The sequence below is a fragment of the Dipodomys spectabilis genome, unplaced genomic scaffold (assembly GCF_019054845.1).
Source record: "Dipodomys spectabilis isolate Male_0828 unplaced genomic scaffold, ASM1905484v1 ptg000242l, whole genome shotgun sequence".
NCBI classification, from domain to species: Eukaryota; Metazoa; Chordata; class Mammalia; order Rodentia; family Heteromyidae; genus Dipodomys; species Dipodomys spectabilis.
The window spans coordinates 5,746,918-5,757,443 of record NW_024870919.1 but is presented as its reverse complement, the minus strand read 5'-3'; positions in this window follow the sequence as shown (position 1 = coordinate 5,757,443).

Genomic DNA, 10,526 nt, shown 5'->3' with positions numbered 1-10,526 from the left:
CTCTCTAATTTCCTGTCTTAATCTCAGTGCTAGAATTCTAGGCTTGTATCACATTGTCCTGCCATAGTTTCTTGGTTTATTTAATCTAGATACAGACTACCAATTCTGAACTTCTCCAGGGATATTATACACCAGAGTGACTGTTCAGACTGTTTATCTACTATTTTCAAAGATGTTCTAACATTTGACACAGGATATGAATATTTTCAGATGCACCTGCGGGGTCTCTGATTCATTCCTCCATGGATGCGATCCCTTTAATAATGATTAAATGACTCACTTACTATCTTTGGTCCCTACCTAGGTAATATACTCAAACTTATTTGAAGGAAGTTCATTTGAGGACTTTTTAATATTAAAAATTATCACTTGATTCTAGTCTTCTTCAGAATATATATTCTGTTTTTTTCTAACTTTTCTACACATTCTGAGAGTTGTTTCATTTGTGTATTTGTGTGTGCACATATAAGTGCCTTTGTGTGTATGTGTATGTATGTATGTATGTATGCAAAAGCCTCAAGCTCTTATTCAGCAATCTTGCTCATGACTGGTATTCCATGACCTGAGCCATTCTTCCAATCCAGCTTTTGACTGCTTAATTTTATATACTGTTGCAAAGAGTGTTCTGCCCAGGCTGGATGCAAACTTAACTTCCCAGACTCCTTTACATTCTTAGGTTTTATTTCTCCAGAAATATCAACTTTTGAACTACAAACATTTTTGTGAGGGTAATGTCTAAGCTGTAGCCCAGATTTTTAACTCAAGAATACTTTTTTTTGTTTTGGTGGGGTGTCCGGTCATGGGGCCTGAACTCTTGGCCTGGGCTCTTTCCCACAGATCTTCCGCTCAAGGCTAGCACTCTACCACGTGAGTCACAGCGCCAATTTCAGCTTTTTTCTTTTTTGCTTAAATGGTGCTGAGGAATCAAACCCAGGGCCACATGCATTCGAGGCAAGCGATCTACCACTGAGCCACCTTCCCACCCCCTAACTCAAGAAATTTTATAAAGATAGATGAACACACATATTACATATCCTGAGTCAACAAATATGTGTGTGTGTGTGTGTGTGTGTGTGTGTGTGTGTGTGTGTAAAGAAAAAAAAAATGTGATCTTAGCCACCAGTTCATTGCTAGCATAATCGCTCCTCTCACAAGATGGACATTTTTTTCCAGTTAAATCCTTGCTCTTATATCTGACTTTCATTGGAAAAAGAATTATTCTTCCATTCTTCTTTCTACAAAGTTGAATGATTAGCAAGCATGATTTAGAATGAGATTGGCCTCATACTTCATGTTCCACGTAGGAGTGGTCCTTTTTGTTTATCACTCCCATAAATCTACATAATGGACTTGGCTTTATTGTTTCAATGTTGCCTTATTTGTAGTCTTCTATATTGTATTAAACCTTTATACTTAAACACAGAACTTCTCTTTCTCCTATTATTGCTATTGTTTCCCTTACTGATAGCTCATGTACACTTGGGAAATAATGAACTGCACGTACACTCACAAAAAGAATGTTCTGAGAACCTTCTTCCCATTTAAAATTCGCCTTAATTTACAGAGAACTTACAAAGTTTGAACTCAATGTACTCATGTATAATGTATTAATAAGCAATATAAATTTCATATTTTCTCTTTACTAAGTTGTCTCTGAAACACGTGTTACCTCAGGTCCATAGGTGTTCTAGTGTTATTTCAGTGAAGCCAGAAAATATTCATTATACCTCAAGCAGCACCATCGATTGTTACTGGAAGTATCTGTTACTGGATGTGGAAACTGACCCCAGGAGAGGAATGGAACATAGAGGAATAACAAAGTTCAAGTTACCTTGTGCTTTCCTTTTTGCTGTACAAGAAAAGTATCCCAAGGCTTGAAGGAACCTCTGTCCCTGGCTTTTTCGAGTGTGTTCTTTACTCATATAAAGTTTTTCTGTAAACTTCTAGATCAGAGTGTTACAAAAAGAAATAATGTACCATTTGAAGGCCAGCATAGAACAAAAGGAAATAACGTTGTTTTAAAAGTGTTCTCCTGTAAAGGAACAAAGACATGGAGGTTTCAAAGTGTCTTATGGATGGATATTTCACCCCTGAGATGATTCTCTTGATACATGAGTCAGTTATCAATTCCTTTGGTCTGGTCCTGAGTTCTCCAGAGCAAAACGGATTCCAAAAAAGCAGGATCCATTGAATATAATCAACAAAAGGAGCCTCTTCTCTGACCAGTACTTCTTTAAAGAAGGTCCCAAAGAAATATCTGGGATTTTTATTTGCTTGTTTGTTTAGTTTGTGTTGGTTCTGGGGCTTGAACCCAGAGGCTGGATTCTGTTCTTGAACAGCTGTCTTTTGTGTCCACCTGCCCCCAAAGCTAGTACTCTACTGCTTGAGCCAAAACTCCACTTCTGGTTTTTTGGTGTTCAATTTGTGATAAGAGTTTGACAGACTCTCCTGCCTGGTTTGGCTTTGTATTAAGATAGTAAGAAAGCTAAGTGACATCAACTGTATAGACTTCTCTTTTGAAACAAGAAATATTAGATGAAGTTTATTGTAAAGCTAATATTTGACAATTTTTAAAGGAAGAGACTATGCCTAGCAAAGAAGCCATAACTTAAATAACTCAGCAAAATAGGTACACTGAATCATTTGATATTATTTTTTCTGCTCGGCAAGATTATTGATCTTGTCCTAACTTTTGGGGAAACTTAAGGCTATAATTGCACTTTTTGTTGTTTTTGGGGCTTGAACTCTGATCCTGGGCACACTCCCTCAGCTCTTCAGCTCAAGTTGAGCACTCTACGGCTTAAGCTACAGCACCACTTCAGGCTTTCTGGTGGTTAATTGAAGATAAAGGTCTCATGGACATTCCTGACGAGGCTGGCTTTGAACCACAATCATCTGGTGTCCTGAATAGCTAGGATTACAGGCGTGAACCACCAGCACCAAGGTCTTATTTGCATTTATGTGCACTGATATGACACTATGTAGACAAATGATGGAAATTTGAATCAAATGATGGCATTGCAGCTTTTCAGAAAATTTGTGGTAACAATAAATATGTCCTCCTTTTCCATGTTGTTTCATTAATGATTCATGAGCTATGGGACCCTTAAATTAGCATTCTCTGGCATCTGTGTAGGTGTATTTAGTATCAGGAAATGTTCATAGAGAACTATAGAAAGGCTGAGATTTTCAGAAAGCAAAGAAGATAAGGTAAGAATAAACAGCACAGAAGGAGATACATTTATTACACAGAGATTAACAAGTAGCCTAAGAGATTTAGAATGCTAAAGGTAATGAGGAATAAGACTCGTTGATAACTATTTGTTCAATAACCAAAAAGAGTTCTCTAAAACAGTTTCTGGAATACCTTAGTTACTATCATTTATTACTTAACTCTGGAGTTATTCCTTTTCTTCTGTCACAACTGTTACTTTGCCTCTGCCGTTTTGGTGCCATGACTAACCAAAAAGACTTCCAAATCTCGGACTACCCTTCTCATTGTGATTAGCAGTGACCATTCAAAAACCTGGAAGCTTTGAATTTCCAGAATTAATCTTCACCTGATATCTGAGCACATTCAAGCCATTAATTGCTGTCACCTAATGAACAAAACTTTTTTCAACATAATATCCTAATATAAGTAAAGTACATGAATTAGGGACTATTGTCAGGTGTCAGTATGACAGGAGCAATTATATATTCCAAGTATGGATTTTTTATTTTGCATTTACTAACTAAATGTTTTTTGGTTTTGTTTTGGTTTGGGTTTTTTTTTTTTTTTTTTTTTTGCTTTTTAGCTCAAGGCTATCACTGTACCACTTCAGGCACAGCACCACTTCCAGTGTTTTTCTGTTTATGTGGTACTGAGGAATTGAACTCAGGGTTTCATGCATGCTAGGCAATCACCATATCATGAAGCCACATTCCCAGATCCCTAAATGACTTTCTTAAGTTGACATTACATTTTCATCCAGTAACTATGTACCATAATATTGGCCAGGTGCTAGAAAATGATGTAGAAAAGAAAACAATATAGTAAATCCAGTAAAGCTAGATGGACAATGAATAACGCTCACAGTCTTTCAAGGGCATAGAGGGCTTACCTCATGGAGATGTATCAATACGCTGAATGAGACAGCTCCTGACCCACAGCTCACCTCAAGAATCAGTGGGCCATCTTGGGTTCCAGCCACCTGGGGACGTTGGACCACCTCCTATAGCAACCATTCTGCCAGTTCCTGAGAGCGAGAGTGAGAGAGAGAGAGAGACAGAGAGACAGAGAGAGACAGAAAGAAAATAAAAATTACACTTAAATCGGGTGCCAGTGGCATAAAACTCTAATCCTAACTACACAGGAGGCTGAGATATGAGGATCATGGTTCATAGACAGCCCAGGCAGGAACAACTGTGAGAATCTTATCTCCAAAGAACCACCAGAACATTGGAAGTGGCACTGTGGGCTCAAGTGATAGAGCGCTAACTTTGAGATGAGGAGCTCGGGAACAGTGTCCAATCTTAGAGTTCAAGACCCATGACTGAAAAGAAGTGAACTTCCCACCACAAGAAGTGGACTGAATAGCATCCATTGTCCTAGGGAGCATGGTAGAGAAGTCAGGCCGAGCTTCCTGTGAACTTGAGGTCATAAGTAGGTCACCTGGCTTCTCTGTGCCTCTGTTTCCCCAGCTGCAAAACTGAACAAAGTGAAGGATCTCCTTCCTCATGGGGATAGTGTAATAATGAAAGAGAGCCATGTTTCGATTCATAATCCCACACCTGTTCAATGATTAATAACAGGCCCCACCTGAGCCCTTTCTGGTATCTTCCTGTCATATGCTCACAAAATTGCCAAAACCTTATCTGAAGGCCTCTCCCTCTCTGCCTAGCCATTCTCCAGAGATCTCTCTGTATAAATCCCTTGTTACCTCACAACTCTCCTGTGAGGAGACTGAGGTCCAATGGTTGAGGCCCTCCCAAGAGCTGCACGTGTGGTCAAGAATCCACTGCTGTGGACTGAGTTTGGAATAATCCATCTAAACCGATGACTGAGCATGACACCACATGTCTACCATCCCAACTACAGCAGACCAGGCTTGGTGGAGCATACCTGTCAGAGGAGAACCGCCATCCAGTCCAGCCTGAGCATATATTTAGTTTCTATCTCAAAAATGATCAAGACAGAAAGGTGGCTCATCAGAGCCAGGGAGAGGAAACAATAGGGGGGTCATGGTGCTCCCAGAGGGGTGTTTGACCCAGGGTAGGTTGGTGTTGGGACGCCCACTCACCTGTGATGCTAGGAGAAGCTGTTGGCAGCTGCTCCAAATGGGGCAGCAGCAATGGAGGCAGCATTGCAGACACATGGGCCCAGAGCAGAAGACTCGGGGCAGGGACCAGGTCGGGGATTTAGGCAGGCTGGCAGCACACCATTGCCTGAGGTTTGAAACCTGGCACCGTGTAAAGGGCCGGGTTAGAGTGGGACCATCAATTTTCTACTATACTTCAAAGTCACCTCGAGTCTCTTCCTCACCACTCAGCCACCTCTACCTTCCTCAACTTCTGGTAGTGGTGTAAACTAACAGGGAATCCCAGTGCTACCAGGCAGCATGGAATGTGGGTGTGACCACCATTCTTGTATCCCATTGGTCAGAAAGAAGCATGAAAGAGTGGGGGTGTGGCCAGAATCCTGTGAAGCAAGCAGAATGGGGGAGTCAAGATGACAGCTTTTCTCAAAGCTCTTTTCCCAGGGTATTCTGTCCTATTCAGTTGGAGACAAGAGGGTGACCTGCTTTAGCTGGATGTCTACACAGATTGTTATGCGTTTCTGTTTGTTGCCAGTCCCAGACCTTGGACTCAGGATCTGGGCACAATCCATAAGCTGCTTTTGTTCAAGGCTGGTCCTCTACACTAGAGCTACAAGGCTTCTGGCTTTGTTGGCAATGAAGTTGGACAGGGGTCTCAAGGATTTTCCTGCTTAGGGTGACTTTGACCATGATACTCCTACCACAGCCTTGTAAGTAACAAGGAGGAGTGCTGAGAGCCACTGGTGCCTGCCTAATCACTGCTCTTGTTGATGTTCTTGGACAGACTTGTTAGTTCCCTATCCTCGGGTTGAAGTGGTGGGAGCTGGAGCCCACAATTTGAATCCTGGTCCTGCCACGTCCAAATGGTAGGAGATCCTAAGAAACTTGTTCCTATCCATATGACTAACAATGGAATGTGATGTAAGTCATGATTGAATGAACAGTTCTTGAAAGATTCTAGGATAAAATTATACACAATTATATTACACGACACTGATCAATTTTAGTTAATATTTTATTAAACATTTAAACAATCACATTCATTAAATGGAGGCATAATGAAGTACCTAAGAATTGGGCCTCACATACTATAAAGATGACATTTTTTCTACCAGGACTGGGATTGGAACTAATATTCTGGGTAACTCTGTTGCACTGTGTGGGAAGGGGAAGCTTGCCTCCTTGAAATCAAGAAATTCATGTATGTTCCTTAGGCCTGAAATCAATCCCCAGCACTAGAAAACACCCTATTCATGTACAATTTACATATATGTTTTATATTTATATACATATGTTGACTCCATAGTGTGTTCAGTGTAGTTACTTTATTTTTGTTGTATTCATGTATGGACCATTTATTTTATTGACTATTATAGCACATAGAACATTGATTACATAGGCTATAGGTCTACATATGTATTCTACTTCATACCTGACACCCAGAAGATTCACAGTAAAGGAAAACATGTGTCACCATCAGCTTCTTACTCCACGATTCATTGTTTGGCAGCACTGGCAGCTGAACTCATGGCCTACAAGGCCAATTTCATGAATGGTTGAGTGTAAACATGCCATCCTCGGGCAAATTGAGCTGACAGGTTGTTCCCAGGACCTGAGAATGAGCCCCAGGAGTGAACGAAATAAGAACAGATTGACATGCAGATGACAATATGCCAATAAATATATATCTTTATAGAGTGCCACAGATGTCTATACATTATTCAGTTATATAGACTACATTCCTACCAGTTCCTGGGTATTTCTTATGTGTCCATGTAATTAATGTTATTGTTTTCATCCTGAAAATATTAATGAATGCACTCAGTGTCCTGAAATTATTGTGTTCCCATAAGTAATAATATTCTTTTAATGATTCATAAATATTAAATAAAATCAACCAGCCTTCTGAAATGCTGCTGTTTAATTTTATAGGATCATCATTCACAAACAACTCATTCAACTGTGACATTGAAAAAATTCCAGTGTTATTCCTTTGGATGGGAACCAGTTTATTAGTACCCCCTGCCATTGGTTGGTGTCAGGACGGGGATTCGAAATGAGGGCCTATGTTGCCATGTGGGCCTATGGCTTCCCTGATAGTCTGCCAGCCATCAGCAATGCAAGGTGAAGTACCCTTTGCAACAGTGTCATTCAGACCCAGAAGGGTCACTGTGCAAAGGAATAAAACATAAAAGGCAACATTTTTTTCTGTGCATTGTTTTCCCTGCAACACTTGGGGTCTAGGATCACAGAAGCACCTGTGTGTCAAGTGGCTGCACCCCATCCTAGCGTGATCGAAGCTGAGGCAGACTTTCCAAGACCTGAGTTCAAGCCCCACGCTGAGAAAAAAATTAGCTCCCTGGCTTACAATTCACAGTTTATTCATACAGGCTTTGGATTTGAACTCAGTATCTGGGTAAATCTGCAGCAATGTGGATAAAACGGAAGATCACCTTAGATGAAGATAAAAAATCAGGCCCGTTCACTAGTCCTGAATTCAAGACTTAGCCCTGGAATACATATTATGTATATATATTGTAAACATAGGATTTATACTTACCTATAGATGTTCAGTCCATACATGTTTGGTGTGGTTGTTCCTTGTATCTTTTGTTTTATTCATTTATTTACCAATGATTTTACTATGATGAAACCCATTCTGTTTATTACATTGATGACAACCTATCACAGAACATCTAGATTTGTAGAAATGTTCTCCATCATGCCTGACCCCCAGGATTCTCAGAGAAAAGGAAAAAAAGTTTCAAACTCTACTTCTTACTCCATGATCCACTTGTTGGTAGTGCTGGGATCTGACCTCAGGGCAGAGCAAAACCAGTTGGCCAATCAGTCAAGGTGATCATATGAGCCTGTGAGCAACTAAGGAGTGTGGCCATTCCCAGAATCCGACATTGATGCCCAGGGTGGTCCACTATAGTCATAAATTCATAATTTAAACATAGGATCTATATTGACATACATGTGTGGACAGCATCTTGTGTTCAGTGCAATTATTCTCCTTATTTTGCCTCTAATTCATGGAGGTAGTGTGTATTTTAATAAGTATAGTGACAGGTATAACTGTGCTGACATGGATGACAACCTGCTCCCATGTTGACAGGGTTGTCTATGCATTCTCCATCGTTTTTGAGACCCAGGACTTTCACAGGAGAGGATAAAAGGCCCAACAACTGGCTTCTGACATCAGGATGAATATTTGGTCAGTGCTGGGATTTGAGCTCAGGTCTGAGTAACTCTGTTGCACTGTGGGGGAAGGGGAAGCTCACCATCTTTGAAGACTAGAATGTCAGGCCTGGTGTAGGGCCTGATTTGAAGCCCCAGCACTGGGCAAAATAACAAGCCAACCTTTTTTAAACATAAGATTTCTCTTTACCTACAGATGTGGTATGCATCTTGCATTCAGTGTAGTTATTCGTTCTATTTTTGTCTTATCCATGGATGTATTGTGTATTTTATTGCATATGGTGACAGAAATAACTGTGCTGACATGGATGACAACCTATTCCCATGGCTAAGAGTTGCCTATATAGCATTCTCCATCCTCAATGAGACCCAGGACATTCACAGGACAGGAAAATATGTGCCACCATAGGCTTCTTACATCAGAATGAATCTTCTGGTAGTGCAGGAATTTAAACTCAAAGCCTAGCATGCCCAATTGGTGAATGGGTCATGGTGAGCACACCAGGCTGTGAGCCACTAAGGAACTAGGCCATTCCTGGGACCTGAGATGGAGTCCTGGTGGGGGCCAATATAGTCATAAATTCATAATTTAACAGTGGATATATATTTCCAAATAGGGATGGGAGGCATCTTGCGTTTGATGTAGTCATTTTCTTTGTTTTCTGTATTATTCATTAATGTATTGTGTATTTCCTTGAGTATAGGATGACAGATATAACTGTGGTGAACTGGATGACAACCTATTCCCATGAGTATAGAGTTGCGTATACATTCTCCTTCCTAGCTGAGACCCAGAACTTGCACAGTACAGGAAAACAGGTGCAACGACTGGCATCTCACATCAGGGTGAATATTTGGCAGTGCTGGGATTCGAACTTTGGGCCTAGGAGGCCCAACTGCCCAATGGGTCCACGTGATCACACCAGACTGTGAGCCACTAAGGAGCTGGGATCGAACCCCAGGGAGGCCAAAGTAGTCTTTAATGATCATTGAAACAGGAGATGTATATCAGGAGATGTATATTCACATCCGTGAATATTCACATCGTACATTGAGTGTAGTTATTCTCTTTATTTTGTATGCTATTCATGGGTGTATTATGTATTTTCTTGAGTATATGATGACAGGTATAAGTGGGCTGACATGGATAACAACTTATTCCCATGGCCACAAGGTGGTCCAAGCATTCTCCATCCTAGCTGAGATCTAGGACTTGCACAGGAAAGAAAACAGGTACAACGATTTACTTCTGACATCAAGATGAATCTTTTGGCACGGCGGGGAATCTGAACTCGAGACCTAGCAGGACCAAGTGGTGAATGAGTCCACATGAGCACACCAGCCTTTGGGACCTGCAATTGAGCACCCCCCAAGAGGGGGGAGCGGGGAGCACAACAGTCATCCATTCATAAGCTGAAAGTAGTATGCAAATAAGTACACATTTGTTTGGAGTAGGAGAGATGGTAACCTGTGGTGGAATCCAATCTGTGTGACTACCGATTCTTGGATCTTTCCTGATGCTTCAATTTCATGACTGTGCTGATTATTGTCATGCTTTATCTACTGTTCTTTACAAATAATCAATACCCCATGAGTCTTGCCTATCATTTTCTGCTTGTATCCTGCAAGAACTACTCATTCAAGGATGAGATCGATCACATTCCATGACTCATCCCAGGTCCAGGAACAAGTATCTCAGGATCTCCCGCCATTCCCTCTGCATAGGGGGGCTGAATTCAAGCCTCAGGCCTGGAAAAGATATTCCTTATACACTTTATTTTTGGTCCACTCGTGGGCCTGAACTCTGGGCCAGGGTACTGTCCCTCAGCTCTTCTCCTCAAGGCTAGTGCTCTACCTCTTGAGCCACAGTGAAACTGCTGGCTTTTTTTTCTGCTTATGTGGTGCTTAGGAATCGGGCCCAGGGCCTCATGCATGCACGGCAAAAGCTCTACCACTGTGCCACCTTCCCAGCCCTCCATATATATATTTTAAAGATAGGATTTATACTTCCATACAGACGTTCAG